Genomic DNA, 19,907 nt, shown 5'->3' with positions numbered 1-19,907 from the left:
GCAGTCAAAGTATGAACTGACTCAGCGTGCGTTTTTCAAATATCTACATATCCGGGACTTTCTTTACAGGAAAGTGAGGGGCCCTAGCTGCTTCTCTGAAATAAAGCTTCTTGGGTATCTAGAGCAGAGGGGTTTATACTCGATCAGCCAGATTTATGAATTCTTAAATTCTATCTCTAGTGATGATTTAGAGAAGCAGCAGGAAAAATTTAGGGAAAAGCTAGGCTTTTTGGACTGCTCCGTTCTCGAGTCCCTGGAATTATCTCAAATGATACTTTGTTCTGTTGGATTACAAGCCCAATACTATAAAACCACCTTTGATCTTTAATATACCCTGGCAGTGTGGGGAGGTCACATGGGTACATGCTGTTTCCACTCTCACCAAACAGCAGCAGATTTAATGTATATTTTTTCCGCTTGTCCTCCTCGTGAGTCATTCGATAAGGGAATATCAAAAAGTTTGGAAGCCCCTCTGGAGATTAACGTTGGGTTGACCCCCCAGTTGATTCTTAGGGGAGCCTATAATGATGTGGTCTCCAGGTGTGCCAATTATTCCTTTTTGTTGCAGTTGTGTTGTTGAGGCTCTGCATTGCCTTGGTGTGGCTAGATGGGAAACCTCCTACACTTCAGCTGTGTTTGTCAAGACTACTGGGGTTATCTAGCCTAGAAAGAGCAGTAAATGCCCGTAAAGGCAAGAAAGGGAGGTTGAAGGGGATGTGGATTTGGTCGCATCTCTAGAACTGGACTGACTCCTACCATGGGGTTCAGTAACCTAGGACCTAGGTGTGTCGTTTGCCTATGCACATTACACTTTATTGTTTGACCATGCACTTTACATGAATTGACGGAATGGGATACAGAGTTTCACATGATAGTATGTGAATGGTATTATTGTAGGGCTTTGCTTGGTTGGAGACTCTGCATATGGGCTTATGTTTTGATTCTGGGAAGCATTTGGGACGTCTTAGCAATAATCTGTTATTGTACTCTGTTTTACCTCTGCGGTTGGGACTCATCAACAAATTGCACTTTTAGAGAACAAGCTGTACCTCTATTTTTGTTGTTTTTGGATCATGGTGTTTATATAATTATTTGGACTGCATTGTACTTCTTATCTCTCTCCTCTTGTGCGATTATGAAAATGTGCAGTAAATAAAAGAAGATAGTTTACAGCTTCCAGTAACCAGATCAGGTCAACTGATCAAAGCACCAAGAAGATCAACTGAAGAGATATAGTTGTACACGTTTCTATTTGTAGATATTTGTGTATGCTTAATGATTTTCTAAGAGGGGGAGATGTAGTGTCTTTCAGGATTTATAATGGACCCTTTCTGGCTCCCCAAGGACTCCTTATCAGTGTGACGTAATCGCTAGAATAGAATGTAATGAAAGCTTGGTTTTGAATGTTTGAGTTCACAGGTCATGCTGTGGAATTAAGACGTATGATTTACAGCTCAGTATGTGGCCTAGTCATTCAGCGGGTACCAGGCTGAGGAGGACACTACACCCCTGAAACCCCCTAAAACAAGGAAGTGATCCACAGGACCCGTGTGTCTTCTTAATCAAACAAAAGAAGAAATAAAACGTGTATTTGTCAACACATCATGCTTACCTCTAAGGAAAACTGTTTGCATTTTAAAAAGACAGCTTTATTTAAAAACAATCACAGACATGGTGGTCATAACATATGATCCATTTATTGTATAGTGCACCAATGGCCTTCAAGTAACATGGTTACAAATGCATGCATTGTGTCACTCTTTAACCTTTTGCACTACATTATGCCTGCGCCAGGCATAATGTTAGGGGGGCCAAAAAAATGATGCTACGAAATCTAGGAGATTTCCTAGTGACATTTGTTACGGCACTTTTGACACCTGTTTAGATCAGACTTTAAAAGGGGGTTTAAATTCTTTAGAATGAGCCCTTATGTACTCTGCAGGAGTAGCGCCAACAGTTTAGCGCTACTCCTGCAGAGTACATCAATAACATCAAAAATAATGACAATATTGACCCCTGCCCTGAGCCATGGTGCACCGTATTTTAAATACTGTGCACACATGGTGGCGCTAAGGGCCGCAGGAAAAGTGGCGCTGCACTCAGTGCAGCACCACATTTCATAAATCTGCCCCAAAGTGTTATAACAAAACCATTGACTACTGCCAAGATGTGAACCATGGCATGCTTACCTTTACTCATCATTCCTGCCTGGCCTCATTATCTGAGGCTTATCAACGTGCATGTCTTCAAGCGCAGAAGAGGAAGATTGGGTCTGCACAATGTGGGTGATCTTTGGGCAGATACAGCACATCTGAGATGGATGTACTCCACGAAACACCTGATTGAGAGCTAGAAGGAATATATGCCCAAAGGATTCTCATAAGACTTGTCACTGAGGGGGTCTTCTTCAATACCTTGATCTAAGAAACTGGGTTATTGGTTGAGGGGGGTGTAAACCCTACTTAAGCAAGAACTTCAGTTCTTGTCAAGGTGAGCCACAAACATTACTACATTAACCCGTTTTGAACCTTCTGGTAGCACAAAAGCAGTCAGGCTTAGCTTAGAGGCACTGTGTAAAATATTTATGAAGCACATAAACAGTAATTAAGTGAAAACACAACAAAAGAAAATCCCAAACTTATTTAGAATAATAGAGTACATTTTAATTAACAAAACAATACCAAAACAAATACAATCCAATCAATAGAACCAGATATGTGCCATTTTTGTAGACTACCCTACAACTGTTTTTTAAAAGCTCTTCCCTCTCCCGGCCAAGGCTCAAAGAGGTATAGGGTCACAAAAGAATAGTGTTAGTTTTCTTTGTGTGTGCTGGAGGCAACCCCTTTGAAATGCACATAGACCCATCATGCCCATATCTGGTCCCCCCATTGTTCATTGTTTGGGCCCAATATACATTCTTAATTGGGGAGACTTTAATGAGCCCAGGCAGCTGGAAACTCCAAGAAGGCCTTAGAAGCCACTGGGCAGGAAAATGCCAACTTTCTAAAAGTGGTAATTTCAAAAGTCTACTCTAAAATCCAACTTTACCATTAAATACCATTTAAGTTATAATTCATTTGAGACCTAACATGAAATTTCTATCTGCTCCCAATCAAAAGTTAACAAATATTGAATGTGAAAAAGTAACCTGATGTTATCCAAAGGCCTTACAGTAGTGAAAAATAAATGTAGGAGTTTTTCACTATCATGACAAGCAAAACATAAATACACATCCTATGGTTTACATACAATGGACCCTTCCCTATGGGAAGTTTAAGGCCTTCCTTAGTGTTGAATGATATGTATTAAAAATTAGGATTTAGGCCTGGCATGTGGTATATTTCACTAGGTCATTTTGGCAGTACTACAGGCTGCAACAGCAGGTCTGAAACATGTTTTAAAGTGCTTCTTTAGTAGATTACACAATGTGTGCTGCAGGCTCACATGTAGCATTTAATTTACGGTTCCTGGGTACAAGTAGTACCATATACTAGGGACTTACAAATAAATTAAATGCAGTAATCAGGTGTAGGCCAATTTTACCATGTTTTATAAAGAGAACGCACACATGTTAGCACTGGTTAGCAGTGATGAGTTACACAGAGTTCTGAAAGCCAACAAAATGGATTCAGCAAAGAAAGAGAGTGAAGGCAAAATGTTTGGGGTGACCCTGCAGAGAGGATTGTGTCCAACATTAGAGTATATGTTCCTTGTGGTCAATAGCACCCTTTCTAGGCAACTACAAAATATAGTTGATACAACGGAAGCTTGGAATTCCTTGACATTTGTTCTTCCATGAAGTCGACAAATCAGAGGTGTATCTCACACCATGTGCACAAGGAAATTGATATTGCTGTTTCTGCAAAGAGTCACCTATTCAGATTGTGAACTCTATAGCAATTATTTGTTTTAACAAGGAGCCACATGTTAGAGTCACAAACTATTTTGTGCTTCTTAATTTCATAAGGTGTCATCATTACCAAGGATTACAAACAGTATTGTATTTATTCCAAAAGGAGGTAACTGCGTTGCAAACTAATCATTGTTCTAAGTCCAGTGAAATAATGTCCCCACAGAATTACTTTTGTAAGGTAAGCATATAACAATGATATTAGGTATATGAGTACCAGGGGTACAGAAGAAATATATAATTCTAATGAATGCCTTTCTTATTACAGTTATCAACATGTTGCGCTTAAGGTAAACAAATCACTGGAAGCCACTTACTAATATTAAAGGTAGAGTTATTTAGCAAACAACATAGTATAACCCTGAGTGTGATTCACACTTACTATACTAACCTTAATTGAATGTCAGCTCAGAATAAATATTGTGTTTTATTTCAGGATGGAGAGTGGGAAATATAGGGTGCCATCAGGTGTATATATAATATATAATATCTCAAGTGTAACCTCCAAGGATCACACTACAGTTATAGTCCATCTGCTTTCAGGTAACAACACTTCTGCAGTGCAGATGACCCAGCTATGCAATGAGGCAGTATATGACATCCAGAGTCTTGATTTGTCTCAGTCTTGTCCTATGTCCTATTCTCCTTTCTCAGGGCCCACAGTGAATCTACACAGTGTGAGGTTAGCTGTGAGTATGCCAACGTGTGGAAGGCATCATGGTTTCTATTGGCACTAGATTGCAAGGTAGTTCATTTTGACAAGTATAAAAAGCACCTGAAGTGAAAGTCGATGAAGGGTCACCAAGTACTAACAACCGGATTTGTCAGGGGGCACTGAGCTAGCAGCATAGATAGTACGCATATGATCCTAGGAAGAGTTAAAGGGGACAGTGGCAATGAAATATGAGAGGCTTACCTCCCTTTTCAATGCTTCACAGTCAGGACTGGTTCTGGAGGCTGGGGGTCTGAGTTCTATACCTTAAGTGCTCTCATTGAAATGTTTGTTGAGAGTTCTTTTTCTTGGAGAATGAGGTTTTGAGCAGAAAAGGTCCAATGTCTTGGGGCACATACAATCCCCCTGAGATAATGAATTTGGTGTTTTTGATAACTAATCATACAGCTGCAGGGAGATCAGCCTTCAGAGTGAAGTTGTAATTCCAGAGTACAGAATTGCCTAGTTGTTTTCTCGAAGAAACTATGGATTTTGTCCAAATTCAAGTCAGTCATGTGAATGAACAGTATAACTTCCTTAAAGAGTCTGTTGAGGTATTGTGCAGTTTTGGTAAGGAGTTTATGTGAGTATGATGTTCAGATTCTTATCATATATTTTCTTTTTCAAGTCCTTTATATATAACAAACCTGCAAACTTCCAATTCTTGGTTATTGTCACTCCCTTTAAGGAGAATTTTATCATGACACAGATCACAATTGTCAGAGAATGTGGTTTCTTTAATATAGAGTCTTCCTCCTTGTATTGGGAAAACTGTTGTAGGGACACAAAGCTTGCTGAAATGGTGTTGGACAGGGTCCTGCATCAAAAACATTCCCACTGGTGTCCAATGTGCACTTTTCCACTGCTAACCAGTGATAAAATGCTTGTGCTCTTTTCTTAAAATATGGTAACATTGGCCTATTCACAAATGGCATATTTAATTTACTTGTAAGTTCCAGTAAAGTGCACTATATGTGCCCAGGTCTCTAAATGAAATGCTACTAGTGGGCCTGTATCACTTAATGTGCCACCCACTACAGTAGCCCTATAAACATGTCTCAGGCATGCTACTGCAGAGCCTGTGTGTGCAGTTTTAGGCTGCCATTTCAACATGGAAAGTGCACCCACTTGCCAGGCCCAAACCTTCCTTTTAATCGCATATAAGTCACCCAAGGTAGACCCTGGTTAGCTCCATGGACCGGGCACAGTGTATTCAAAAGGATCAACATGTACTTTTACATTTAACGTGTCCTGGTAGTGGAAAAAATATTACATTTGTTTTTCCATACTGCAAGGCCTATCACTCTCATATGTTAACATTGGAATTACCTTGAAGCAACCGTTATGTGTAAGTTTCAATTGGGAAAAGATAGAAATTTGAAGTTTGGCAACTCTGGACAACTTATTGTGAAGTTAGATTTGATATTGTAAATCTGAAAATTGCACTTTTAGAAAATTGGCATTTTCTTACTTTAACTATTGTGTGTCCCTGTCTTTCTCTGAAAACACATCTGCAGTAGACAGTTACACACAAAGGGAGCTGGGTGTGACATGTGCATTCTGATGGCCCATCACAAGGGGATGATGGGCTACTAACTGGCTTGATGAGGAACGGAACTGAGCATTGCCTCACTTACACTCAAATAGGGTTGGGCCTCTCCTCCCACAAAGGGTTGCATAACCCTCTGTAGAGTGTCTGGGGCTGGGGAAGGGAGGCCGGGAACTTGTGATTTTCACAGGCCTCTTTGAAGATTCCCCTACTTCAACAGCACATTTGGAGATATATATTGGACCCCAAACCCAACCAAATCAGAAATCTACCTGAACCAAGGACCCTCTCCCAGGAACAAGGACTGCTGTGCTTCTCAAAGAGACTACCACTCTGCAATTGCATTGCTGTGTTGGCCTACTGCTTGCTGCATGCTGTGCTATGGGAAGGACTGCCTCTTGGCTACTTGCCTTGATGTGTTGGTCTGTTGCTTCTTGCCTACAGTGAGAAGTACTGGACTTATTCTCTACACCATGGAACCTAAGATTCTCCAAGGGCTTGTTGTCTTGCCCCCTGTTTCTGCAGTCTCGGGGTCATCAAAGACTATCTACAACTCCCCTGGTGCTGCTGGACCCTGCCATTGGTGAGTCATATCCTTGCCTGAGGTACCCCCCTCCAATCCTGGTCCTCTCAAGTGGGTTCCACTGCTGATTTCTGCAGAAACCAATGCACTGCCTCGAGTGTAGGAGAAATTCTGATGCATCGCTTCCTCGATCCCAACACAGAGGCAACTAAACAACATCAGATTCACAGCCTGTGTGGGTCAACAATGATGCTCTACATGGCTTGCCAACTACGAATCACATTCACTTCAGTGAAACTTGATGATGACGCAGTGACCCGACTGCCTGGAAAATACCAATGCATTATGCGCTCAAGGCCGACACATTGTTCCATCAAAGGTACTGTTTCAGCAGGCGCTGCATGGGTCCTGTAGCTGGCCTGCTCTCATTCATGGCCGGCCTGGATTTTGGATTTGTACAGGTCCCTCACGACCTCAAGTAACCGTTTGACCACTAGTGACTTCTAAGCACTATTTCACTTTTAGGGCCTGATTTGGATTTTTGCAGGTGGGTTACTCTGCCATAAATGTGACATATTACGACTCCTATTGAATATATAATCGGGTTGTAATACAGCAGATGGGATATCTGCCATGTTTGTGACAGAGTAGCTCCCTCTGCCAAACTCTAAATCAGGCCCTTAATCTTTCTACTGATTGGATGTTTGTTGTTTTGGTCTTCTTCTACTCAGTTAAATATTCTCTATATTTCTAAACTTCTGTGGAGTCTTTTTGTGGTGTTGTTACTGTGTTACTGTACTTAAAGTGTTGCACAAATGCTTGACACTTTGCCTCTTAAGCTAAGCCTGAATGCCCTGCGCCAAGCTGTCAGAGGATGAGTATAGGTTAATTTATGGTATGTATCTGAGTTGCCCTGACTAGGAATGTGATCCCTACTTTGACAGGGTGTATATCTCTACCAACTAGAGATCCAATTTCTAACAGTCACCATGAATGAGCAATTTATTCTTTTGACTTAAAGCAGACATTATTCTTGTAGAGACGAGCGGCTGTGATCACAGCAAACTGAAGTAGCAGCCATGTGGATATTTCAGGGATGTGTGGCATTTTACACATTCAAAGAGCCGTCTACAGATTGGGAAATGCTAGCGTGATGACAAATTGATGTAAAGGTCTAATAGATATAACAAGACCACAGCTACAAATAATTTAAAATTACACTGAAAAGCATTAGAATCATTCCAGGAAAACCCCAAATGGTGCTTGCATATCTTGTGCCAATTCTTTTGAAGAATCAGCACTGTACAATGTGCAACAGATCTGTTCTGTCCCTTTTTACACAAGTGTTCTCTTTGGTTGGAAAACATGCTTATCAAAGCTGGGTAAGATTGTATCCTTATTTACTAGGAGCATAAAGCTTGTGCGCAAGTAACTGTACTGTCCGGAATTATGTGGGAAGTTTAACTCCTGTATAGGAAACTCAACAAAGCTTGTCACCAGAATATTCAATGTCCCATTGCTAACTGGATGTAGAAGTAAAATATTGACAGATTGTATTTTGACCAAACTACTGTGCTGGGACGTTTGGATAAGATAGTCAATGGGGAGATATTCCTAGATCCTAGATACCACTACACAGCTATTCATGGTTTGCGGGGGCCTATACATGTAAATCCATAAAAGGTTTGTGACAAATCCAATGGAAACTAAGACATTGTTAATCATTGTTTACCAAAGACCAAAGGTTTTCCAGCCCCAAAAAGCATGTTCCCATAATCTTTCACAAGCCCATTCTGATGCACTGGCACGCCAGTCTTAATTTGAGTCTATTGCCCACTGCAGATATTAAATAGCTACACTGGTGAAAATAGGATAGGAGGACTACCTTGCAGAAGCTAGCAAACAACTTTGATGTAATTTCAGGACTTATTTTACCTCAATTTTGAACAATGTTTCCTGTGGAAATATCACAAGATTTTTCCTAGTGAAATTTGCCCAAGGAAAATTGGTGTGAGAATACAATGTTCTCAGACAACTTGTAATCACAATTGGCCAGTAATAAACTTTACCAGCCAATTGTATACCTTGCATTACCACAACAAAGGCTGAAGTGTGTAGAAAGCTTTCCGAGAAGGCCACTCCTCCAATGCTATACTTATCTCAGAACATTTTAAATCTTCCTATCCTGCATAGTCGCAGGCTTTGCCCGTATGCATCAGAGACCGTCATTGAGTCACATGTCATTCCACATAAAGTGGTCTTCAAAGTGTGGGGTACAGCCTAGAGGGAACAGCTTCATTCTAGAGGGGGCAACACCAGTACAGCAAAAAAACACTGTCTTTATTTTCTTTGCTTTGACTAGATTGTATAAAGATGCCCAACTACTGATAAAATAATAGTCCAAAACATGCTTAACCCACAAATGGACAATGATGCAAACATATCCATTATTGTGTGGGGTAGGTTTGTTTGTTTTCTTTGGTAGAACTAATGGGCTTGTTTTAAGAGATAGATCCCTTTCTCTTAGAGCAGATTGCTGTGGCTGAAGTGGAGAAGTGGGCGGGTTCATTAGTAAAAAGCTGCAATACCACATGAAACAAAAGGGAGCGCCACAAATAAAAGCGTCACTACAAAAATATGTATCTTTTTTCAGGGCTTTGAATTTATGTTAGTGATGGAGAAGAGTCATTTGCTTAGCAGACTGGTTGAACCCATGCACCAGCCTTTCAGAGGCATGAACCGGAGTATAGTGATGATGGTGGGAGCTTTGGCTGGCAAGGGGACAGAGTAACATGAGTGGTGGCCACAGGAAAGAGGGACATCAAGAGAAAAGGATAATGAAGGAGGAAAGGGGCAGTGATGAGGGAGTAAGAAGTGACAAAAGGTGTGGATGAGAGGATAGCGGGAAATGTTGCCTGGCCCATCCACTTGCAGATGGGCCAGCTCACATTTTTTCACTTTAGTTGTATTCTGAGACTCATAGTACTCATTTTATAATGGGCTACATCAGCTAACAAGTTCCACAATGCAAAGTTCAAACCTAGACTAGAAGAGCTACTTATACACAGACCTGGGAAACATGGCTGGGCTAGAGATAGGAATGCTATGTTCATAGGGTTCATAGGTGCACACAAAACAGGTAATACATTGGCAGCAGCACAGCAAGATTTACCCTCACATAAACAGACAGTAGCTATACAGGCTTCTATCAGACAGTATCAGTATGAGATTCACCGAAAGAAGAACATGTACAGCCCTGGCAGCAACAGTGTAAGCTTCATTCATAGACCACAAGGACAGCAGCAAGGACATGTTTTCTACACATCTACACTCTCACACACACACTCTCTTTCACTCACTCACTCACTCATTCATTTATTCACTCACTCACTGAAACTCACATGCACACATACACACACACACAAAACAAGTGGTAAAGCACTGGCAATAGAAATATCAGATTCTTCAACCACAGAACAACTGCCCTAAACTTCATCATTGTATATACTTGTTTTCCTTACCTTTTTGGCATTGATATTCAATGCACAGAAAGGGGAAATGAATGACACTTTTGTTAAGATTTCTTGGAGTAGATTATTTTCTGCATACCATTTGAGCCTTCAAAAACATGAACCTTATGGCTTACTCAGAAAACTAGGGAGCACTAAACCAAAATGAGGTTAACTCAGGAGGCTTGAGACCAAAAGGTATGAAGACCACTTTTCTATATTAATGGCTAGACTCTATGGCTTCTATTGAAAATTATAAAACCCATTTGTGTTTGTCGTAGTCCTTTTTTACAGTTTTTGTGTCTTTAATCCTATTAGTTCTTGTTTTACCATTTTGATATGTCTGCTCATATACCATTTGTTTTAGTTCGCTAGTTTATCCTTCCACTATAAGCACCTACAATATAGAGAAAATTTCAGCCGAACTTGATTAGACAAGCTCAAGAAGGACTTCTGTTTGACTGTATGGATTCTTTCCAACAAAGGTATTATTTGAGCTTAATTAATAAACATTGAAAAACTCTAGACACAATATCATTGATGCAGTTATGTTGCCCAAACTCCATCACATTGAACAGACAGTAAGTTGGGGTTGCCTCTTCATTGTGCTTAAAAATCATGACCAGCAACCAAATAACAACCTGGTTCTAATACAAATGGAAGTTTCTCTTTACTGCTTTTGTAGAACGATACCTACTAATATAAGGAAAGCATCATCTTGATTCCAGTACTTTTTAACCATGAAGGGAGCACAATATAGCAAAGGCACTGTCATATTAGCTTGTTACATTATTTCTTAGAAACGTCCTTTACCAATCAAACTGATTTATATACTACCAAAATCTAATTCCTCAGAGTAGGGTGTCGGATAGCACATAGAGATGTGGTACCAGAATATTGTTGTCAGTATATTGTCTCACACAACTACTGTATAGTATTTTAAATATAATCTACACAAATAATGTTCCATGGAAATTCAAATTATAAAATCAAAAACTAGTGGAACAATATACAATCTCTTTGGACTGAATATGGCAAAAATGAACAAACTCAAAAAAATAAAAACTTATATGATATCTGTTTATGTCAGGATAAAGTTGAGCTCTTCAGCATTTAAGTGTTCATGACTATCAGAAGCCAACTGAAATAATGCATGACATTAGCTGTCAATGATAAATATGCATTGCGCCTCAATACTTTCTATGCAAAAATACTGACTCAATTTCTCAGATTACAAAAATCCTAAAAGTTTAATGTATTCCACGATCAAAGAGTCTAAGTTGTCTTTTCCTGAGTTTATCTACTAAACCTCCTGCAGTGGGCAGCTCCTGTCACTTTCACACCTTTCAAGAAGTTAACCACCAAAGTAGTCCACCAGAAATCATAATTGGTAGACAAATAAATGTTAGCCCTTCATTTGCATGCTCGGACAAATTTAAATAATTATGGCTAACCAGGTCAGCATCCAGCTTTAAGTATTTGCATGTCAAAATGAGTTAAACAAAAGCTCATGTACTAATGGGTGGGAAATCTGCCAACCCTCACTTGTATACCTGGTGCGATAAGGAAAAGCTTCAACTCAGAGGCATATTTATGAAAGGCCTGCCCCGGGGTTGCACCACATATTTTCATGGAATGGTGGTGCAAGCAGTACTCCATATTTAAAAGACCATGCATTTGCCCAAATGCATTGTTTTTGAAGGCTTGCATTGGGTAAATGCTGCACCTGAACCACCTGTGCCATGCACAATTTAAAATATGCAAGCTAAGTGTTCCCCCACAAAATCTAATGCAAACCTGATGCAGTGATATTTATGGGTTTGCCAATGTGTGACACATCATTGGGTGTGGCGCACAAAGCCTAAAATGTTCTAAACAATCTGTGCATCGGCAACCCAGGCATAGGAAATTATGCTGTGACTATGGTATAAAAACTTGAACATCATAAAACACTTTATCAAACTCAACTAGGCCATGAAGGTTGTGATCCTGCAGTGAGTTGTCATTAGGAGACCACCACCACATAGGCAGCGAAGAAGGTGGGAGCCTGTGTTCTGGCAGAACATCTGGATACTGTTTATTCCTACCCTTACCCAGTGATGTAGTGCAGCACAGCAAGGTGACATGCTGCACTGCACTGTGCCACCTTTCCAAATATCTGGTCCCTAGTGTCATGTGCACATAGTGGGAGCAACTTACTGCAACATGAAGAAAATGATTTTTCATTGTGTCAATCCCTCATGAATCCTGCAATGGCAGCAGCAACATAACATTTGAGCATAGTATTGTGCCACCTCACACTGTGAGAATGGACTGAACAACATCATCTGCAATGGATAACAAATCAAGACAAAAATCATGTGGTACACAAGACAACTCAATATGAGTACAAAGGACACATGATGGCTAAGTGTGAGATCTCAATGGAGTACCAAATGTCTGCATCAGGTAAACGTCTGATAAATTATTGGTATGTGAACAAATTGTGCAGTAACTGCACCACACATGGCAGGCAGTATATTTGTAGATTGACCATAGTTTCTGTAACAACACTGGAAGAAGTAGTTGTAAATTGCATTTGTGTCATGCAATGTAAGTGAAGGCTCCATTCATGTGTAAATGTGTTTTTTGTGTACCAATGTAATACCAACAGTACAAATTACACATATGTTTCAGCCATACTGTCAGTCTAGATACACAGTAGTATCTAGCCACATTGACATATGCAACCAATGCGATCGATAACCAGTATTGTATTGAAGGTTGACCATATTCCCTGCATCACTCCATGAATGTTAAACTCACAAACTCAAACACAATGTGGTCAAACATGTCATACACCAGTAAATAACATAGAATGAAATGCAACCAGGGCAAGGTATCAAAGTGTACTCAGTATCCCAATCTCAACATTCTCTTGTCCAATCAATGATGACAGAATCAAGGCATAGAAATAAAGAATCCCCTACAAGTTACAATCATCTATGTACATGAGAAAACCTAAAACATTGTGTCCCGGTCTGTAGTAGAAAGCTTCTATTATCTACATCTGTGTGTCTTGCATTATAAAGGCCCACATTGCTATACGTATGTGTCAACCTAACTTCAGCATGATAACTTGCCTGACAACAAGCATTAGCTGAAGGCTGACAATAAAACGTATCCACGACACATGTTGGAAATGCAATTCATGTAGGCAGCAAATCCCTATGGTAAAGTATGTGACCAAATCAAAGACTGTGTCAATGTCATGTAGGCAAGCAACAACATCAGATGTCTTAAAAGTACATATGTATGCTTGAGTGTTTAACAGGTTGGCACTGTTCAAACTTACATATGGCTAAATATATGACAGAAAATCAGAGCACAACTTTGTAACTTTGTACATGTAGTGAGTGCAAATAACATAGAGAGGTCAAGAACATTCCAAAAATACCTATCACAGTAATCCACTGCCTGAACATAAAAGTCAGCATATATGTGTCAAGACATTGTCAGCATTTGAAATGACACAGAGAACTGGAAGAGACATGTGTAAAGCAATGGTCAACTGTATGTATCACACATAAAGTTCAATACTGTAAGAAATATGTATGAGTTAGTCAGTATACATAACACACATGGACAGGTATGTCTCTATAACAGTGTGCATTATCATTAACAGTTGCATTTTTTCTACTTTCAGCTGATCAAGGATATGGTTTGCAGCCATGGATCATGGCTCCATTTGTACACTCCCAGACGGAGCCAGAAAAACAGTTCAACTGTGCACGGATCAAGAAAAGGAACGAGGTTGAATGGACATTTGGAGTACAGAGGTCCAGGTTCCAATGCCTGGACATGTCAGGGGGAAGATTGTTATACCCCCCATGGTGTGTAAAACTATACTTGTGTGTGTCCCCACAATGTATGCATAAGAACTAATGTCCGTGGGACCTTGAGCATGAAGAGACAAACCAAATGGAGAAAGAGGATGATTATGAAGGAGACATCCACCACACAATGGCTGGTCCATGGAGACACAACAACATTGTGGCCAATTGTTTACATGAAAACAATGGCATGATGGACAAATTGTCTGCAATTGTCTGAAATGTTTATCATGAGAATAAATGTTTGAACTCATTCATTGTGTTGTTTTTATGTCACAGTCAATGTAAACATAAAGTCACTCACATCTTTTCAACTAGAAGTATGCCTAAATATGTATCAATCATGTTGTCAGAACTGTTGAGCAGCGTTGGGCCATATCTCTAAATATTTAACCGCTTTTGTGCCCTGGACGAGGTGACCTCGTCCAGGGCTACAGTTCCCCTGTGCCTTGGACCAGGTCAGCTCGTCCAAGGCACAGGGGAACTTGGTGGAGCGCTAGCGCGCCCCCGTGCACCCCCTCCCCCCCCAAGGCGGGGATGGAAGGGGAAGACCTTCCCCTTCCACCCCCGACCCCTCCGGCAATCCGATGATGTCATCGCGCACACAGCGCGCCAACGTCATCTAGTGTTGCCGGGCGCGCTGGAAGCCATTTGCTTCCAGCATGTCGTCGAGAAAGGACCCAGAAGGTGAGTCCTTTCCGTTTTTGGGGGCCAGGGGGTGGTCTAAACAGACACGGGAGGAAAGGAATGGGTTTTTCCTTTCCACCTGTACCTGTATTCAGAAGATTCCTGCTCCACGATCGCTGGCAGGGCCCGCGATCGTGGAGCAGGAATCTCCACTAGACACCAGGGATTTTCTTCACTTTGTTTATTTTGGGGCGACCCCTTGGGGGGCAATTTTTTATTAGTATTTCACCCCCCCCCCCCCACGGGGGCAGATCCGCCGATTTTTCGGCGGATCTGGCCCAAGGGGGGAGGGGGGTGGGCGAAAACCACTAGACACCAGGGATTTTGTTTTGGGTGTTTATTTTGGGGGCGACACCTTGGGCAAGGGTGCCCCCCCCCGCGGGCAATTTGTTTTTGTATTTCGCCCCCCCCCCCCCCCTTGGGGGCAGATCCGTCAATTTTTCGGCGGATCTGCCCCCGGGGGGGGGGGGGCAAAAACCACTAGACACCAGGGATTTTATTTCGGGAGTTTATTTTGGGGGCGACCCCTTGGGCAAGGGTCGCCCCCCCCGGGGGCAATTTTTTTTTAGTATTTTACCCCCCCTGGGGGCAGATCTGATGATTTTTCAGCGGATCTGCCCCCAGGGGGGGCGAAAACCACTAGACACCAGGGATTTATTTTTATTGTAAAGTTTCATTTGGGGGCGACCCCTTGGGCAAGGGTCGCCCCACTGGGGGGCTATTTTTTTAGTATTTTGGCCCCCCCTGGGGGCAGATTGCCAATTTTTGGGCTGATCTGCCCCCAAGGGGGGGGGCGAAATCCACTAGACACCAGGGATTTTGTTTTTATTGTTTATTTTGGGGGCAACCCCTTGGGCAAGGGTCACTCCCCTGGGGTGCTATTTTTTTTTTTCTGTTTCTGCCCCCCGATGGCAGACCAGCCATTTTTTGGGCGATCTGGCCCCCGGGGGGTGGAAGCACACTAGGCGCCAGGGATTGTGTGGTATGTGTGTGTGTGGTGTGTGTTTTGGGGCACCCCTTGGGCAACGGTCGCCCCCCTAAAGTGGGGAAAGTTCGTATTGGCCATCTCTGCTCTATTTTTGTAGGCCCATCTGCCCCCAAGGAGGGCAGAAACCACCAATACGGCAGGGATTTTTTTTTTTTTTTTTTGTTGTGCTGGGGGTGCCCCCTTTGGGAAGGGTCGCCCCCTAAAGGGGGCACAGAGGTGTTGCCCATTTCTGCCCCCCTTGGGGGCAGATTGGCCAATTTTTTTATGCCCATCTACCCCCGAGGGGGGCAGGATTCACTTAGGTACCAGGAACAACTTCTAAGTTCTTGGTGGTGGGGTGTTTGTCAACTGGCAAAGTATATGTATTTGTGATTATAACAATTTATTTCTTCTTTTTCTTCTAGTTCAATGCTTTTGCTTCCTTTCCTGTTGATCTTTGCTGTTTTGGCAGTAGTTGTCCTGCGGTTTGCATAGTTGCATGTTTTAGGTAAGTGAAAGCAATTTACTCCAAAGGAGTATTGTTGAAATGCATGAATGACATGCTTGTAGGTGGTGTACTAAATGCAGTATTGTGTGTTTGACATTGTCCTTAGATTTGAGCACAGTGATGTTTGTGTTGTCATATGTCTAATTTGCTTTTTTTTTTTTCTTTTTAGTGGGATATCATTGGTGATTGCTGTGTCTGTGCAGAGTAGTTGCTTGGTGAGTAGCTTTTTCAGGCAAGTGGGTGGTATAGTTTTTTGTAGTACATAACTCTTTGTGATAAAGCTACACTTTGTTTATTACTTATTTTAGTGCTAGTTGTTGTTGGCAATCCATTTGTTGTTAGGATCATGGCTAGCCGCAAAGTGACCGCTCAGCAGGTTGTTCGCATGCTCTTTGAGTCCTCTTCAGATCATGATTACGACACTGACTCTGCATCTGAGGCAGAGGAGGAAGCAGGAGATTCTGGAAGTGAGTTTTCTGTCCAAGAGTATTCTTCTGATGAGGAAGCTACTCTCAGTGCAGATGAAGGGCCTGTGATAGAGGAGGACATTGATGTGCCAAGAGTGCAGCAGCCTGGGGCTGAAGGGTTTCCCATTAGAAGACCTGATACCTGGATTGCCCCAAACATGGAGCAGCCACAGTTACCTGCATTTACTGGTCTCCCAGGGTGTAGAGTTAATACGGAAAACTTTTTGCCTGTCCATTTCTTTCACTTGTTTATGGACGATGTATTTTTGGAAGAGATTGTGGAGCAGACAAATGTGTATGCAGAGCAATATTTGCGGGACAACGCTGCCAGACTTAAGCCTCAGTCTAGAGCTACTGAGTGGGTTTCCACATGTCTGGAAGAGATGAAAAAGTTTTTAGGTTTGTCTTTTTTGATGGGGTTGATCAGGAAGCCGTCACTGGCTTCTTATTGGTCTACTAGTCCCTTGATGGCAACTGCTATATTTCCTGCAACTATGACAAGTAATCGGTATTTGCTTCTTCTTCGTATGCTGCATTTTGTAGACAATGCTTTAGCCTTGCCACGAGATCACCCTGATTGTGACCGTCTTTTTAAGATTAGGCATGTCCTTGATCATTTTGTGGATCGTTTTTCAGAAGTGTGGACGAGTCTTTGGTTCTTTTCAAGGGGCGTTTAGTTTTTAAGCAGTACATTCCTTGTAAGAGGGCACGGTATTTGATTAAATTGTATCTGCTGTCTGAAAGCAGTACAGGATATGTGTATAATTTCCGGGTCTACACTGGTAGGGATTCCAGTATTGACCCTCCTGGTTGTCCGGCCACTTTTGGAGTTAGCGAAAAAATTGTGTGGGAACTTGCTAGACGGCTGTTTAACAAAGGTCACCATTTGTACGTAGATAATTTCTACACTGGAGTGCAGTTGTTCAAGGAGTTGTTTAGGGTGGACACTGTTGCTTGTGGCACAATCTGTTCTAACCGGAAAGGCTATCCAAGGGAGCTTGTCTGTAAAAAACTTGAGAGGGGACAGTGCAGTGCCTTGCGGAATAATGAGCTGCTAGCTCTGAGATTTTCAGACAGGAGGGATGTGTACATGCTATCGACCATCCATGATGAGAGTACTTCCCCTGTGGCTGTTTGGGGTCAGGTTGCGGAAGTGCGCAAACCTGCGTGCATTTTGGACTACAATAGGCACATGGGTGGTGTTGATAGAGTAGATCAGAGGTTGGAACCTTACACTGCTCTTCGTAAGTCTTATGTGTGGTATAAAAAGTTGGCCCTACATTTATTTCATTTGGCAACTTTTAATGCCTTTATTGTATACAAGGATTGTTCACCTGAGTCAAGGATGACATTTGTTAAATTTCAGGAGTTGGTGATAGAAAGTCTTATTGTGGTGGAACCAGCATGAGTTCCTAGAGTAGAAGTGGTGGAGGATATGGCTAGATTGAAAGATCGGCACTTTCCAGATCACATTCCTCCCACTCCCAAAAAAGACTTGCCCACAAAGAAATGTAGAGTATGTGCCCGGAGATTAATCCAGAGGGAGAGCCAGATGTACTGCCCGAATGCCCTTCAAAGCCTGGCCTGTGTGTGCCCGGCTGTTACAGAAGTTACCATACCAAAAAAAAAATCTAGGAAATACCGTGAGCGTAAGCTGTCTGTTTTATATTTTCATATGTTTCACGGTTGGCATCTCTGTCATGTATTTAGTTAGAGCTTTTGTGTTTGTAGTTTTGTGCTTATTTTATAATTAGTGGTTTCTTTGTTGTTTATAAACAAAAAAAGTGATGGTGGTGTGCGTGGGTGGCGCTTGGCTGGCGGTGTGCTTGGGGTGGCGCTTGGCTGGCGGTGTGCGTGGGGTGGCGCTTGGCTGGCACTGTGCATGGGGTGGCGCTTGGCTGGCGGTGTGCTTGGGGTGGGGCTTGGCTGGCGGTGTGTGTGGGGTGGCGCTTGGCTGGCAGTGTGCTTGGGGTGGTGCTTGGCTGGCGGTGTGCTTGGGGTGGCGCTTGGCTGGCAGTGTGCTTGGGGTGGCGTTTGGCTGGCGGTGTGCTTGGGGTGGCGCTTGGCTTGTGGTGTGCATGGGGTGGCGCTTGGCTGGCGGTGTGCGTGGGGTGACGCTTGGCTGGCGGTGCCAGCCAAACGGCAGTCCACACTCCCATCAGCTGGTGTGATTCTTGTATCAGGCATATGGGCGTATGTAAGTGATGGGCCCTTGAGTGGCGCGGTCTGTCGATGTGAGTGTTGTAATGTGCTGGGCCCGTGGCCGGCGGTGTGAATGGTCTTGTGCGGGTCATGTATGAAAGGTGTGTGAATGGACTGTAAAGCGGTTGGTGCCTTGTCGCGGCTTTACAGCTCACGAGCTGTGAAAATTGGTTCAGTTTTTTGCCTTTCAGTTATTAGCAGTGCATTTCATTTTTGTGAAATCTCTTGTTAATAAAATTTGATCCACTGAACCATCACTCACCCTCGTGCCAAATCCAACCAGTATGTGTGGTAAAAATGACAAACCTGCTCCGCTGTAATCAGGCGTCGCAGCACACCTGTGACACACTAGGTGCCTCGGGGGGACCCCGATGATGAAGCATGCCACCAACTTGGTTGGTGGGTGAGGGGTCTTTTTCACATAACCTAAGTGTGTTTCTTTTCACAATTTTAGTGTTTGGCACATCACGGACGTATGTGCACACATCAAAATGATATATAACAAAAATACCTGTTTTTTGGGGGGGGGGCCCACCTATGTTTTTGGTCCTGGGTGCGGCCTTCATCTTGGGAAACCTACAAAACCCAGACATTTTTTAAAACTAGACACTCCAAGGAGTCCAGGGAGGTGTGGCTTGCGTGGCTCCCCCAACATTTTCTTACCCAGACTCCTCTGTAAACCTCAAAATTTGCACAAAAAAGCATATTTTCCTGACTTTTCTTAGTAGGATCACCGCTCCAGCACAAAATTCCTACTCCCCAGTTTTCCCCTCAGTCTCCCAAGTAAAATGACACCTCACTTATGTGGGTCCCCAAAGCAGAGTCCGTCTAAAGATGTATAAAAGAATATGCCCTTATAAACTTGCTGTGCTATCCCTTCTATCTCTTCAAGTTTTGGGCTTTATTCTGTTGCAGGCACCTGGCCCACCCACACAAGTGAGGTATCATTTTTATCGGGAGACTTGGGGGAACGCGGGGTGGAAGGAAATTTGTGGCTC

This window comes from Pleurodeles waltl, chromosome 1_2 (assembly GCF_031143425.1).
Source record: "Pleurodeles waltl isolate 20211129_DDA chromosome 1_2, aPleWal1.hap1.20221129, whole genome shotgun sequence".
NCBI lineage: Eukaryota > Metazoa > Chordata > Amphibia > Caudata > Salamandridae > Pleurodeles > Pleurodeles waltl.
This window is presented reverse-complemented; position numbering follows the sequence as displayed.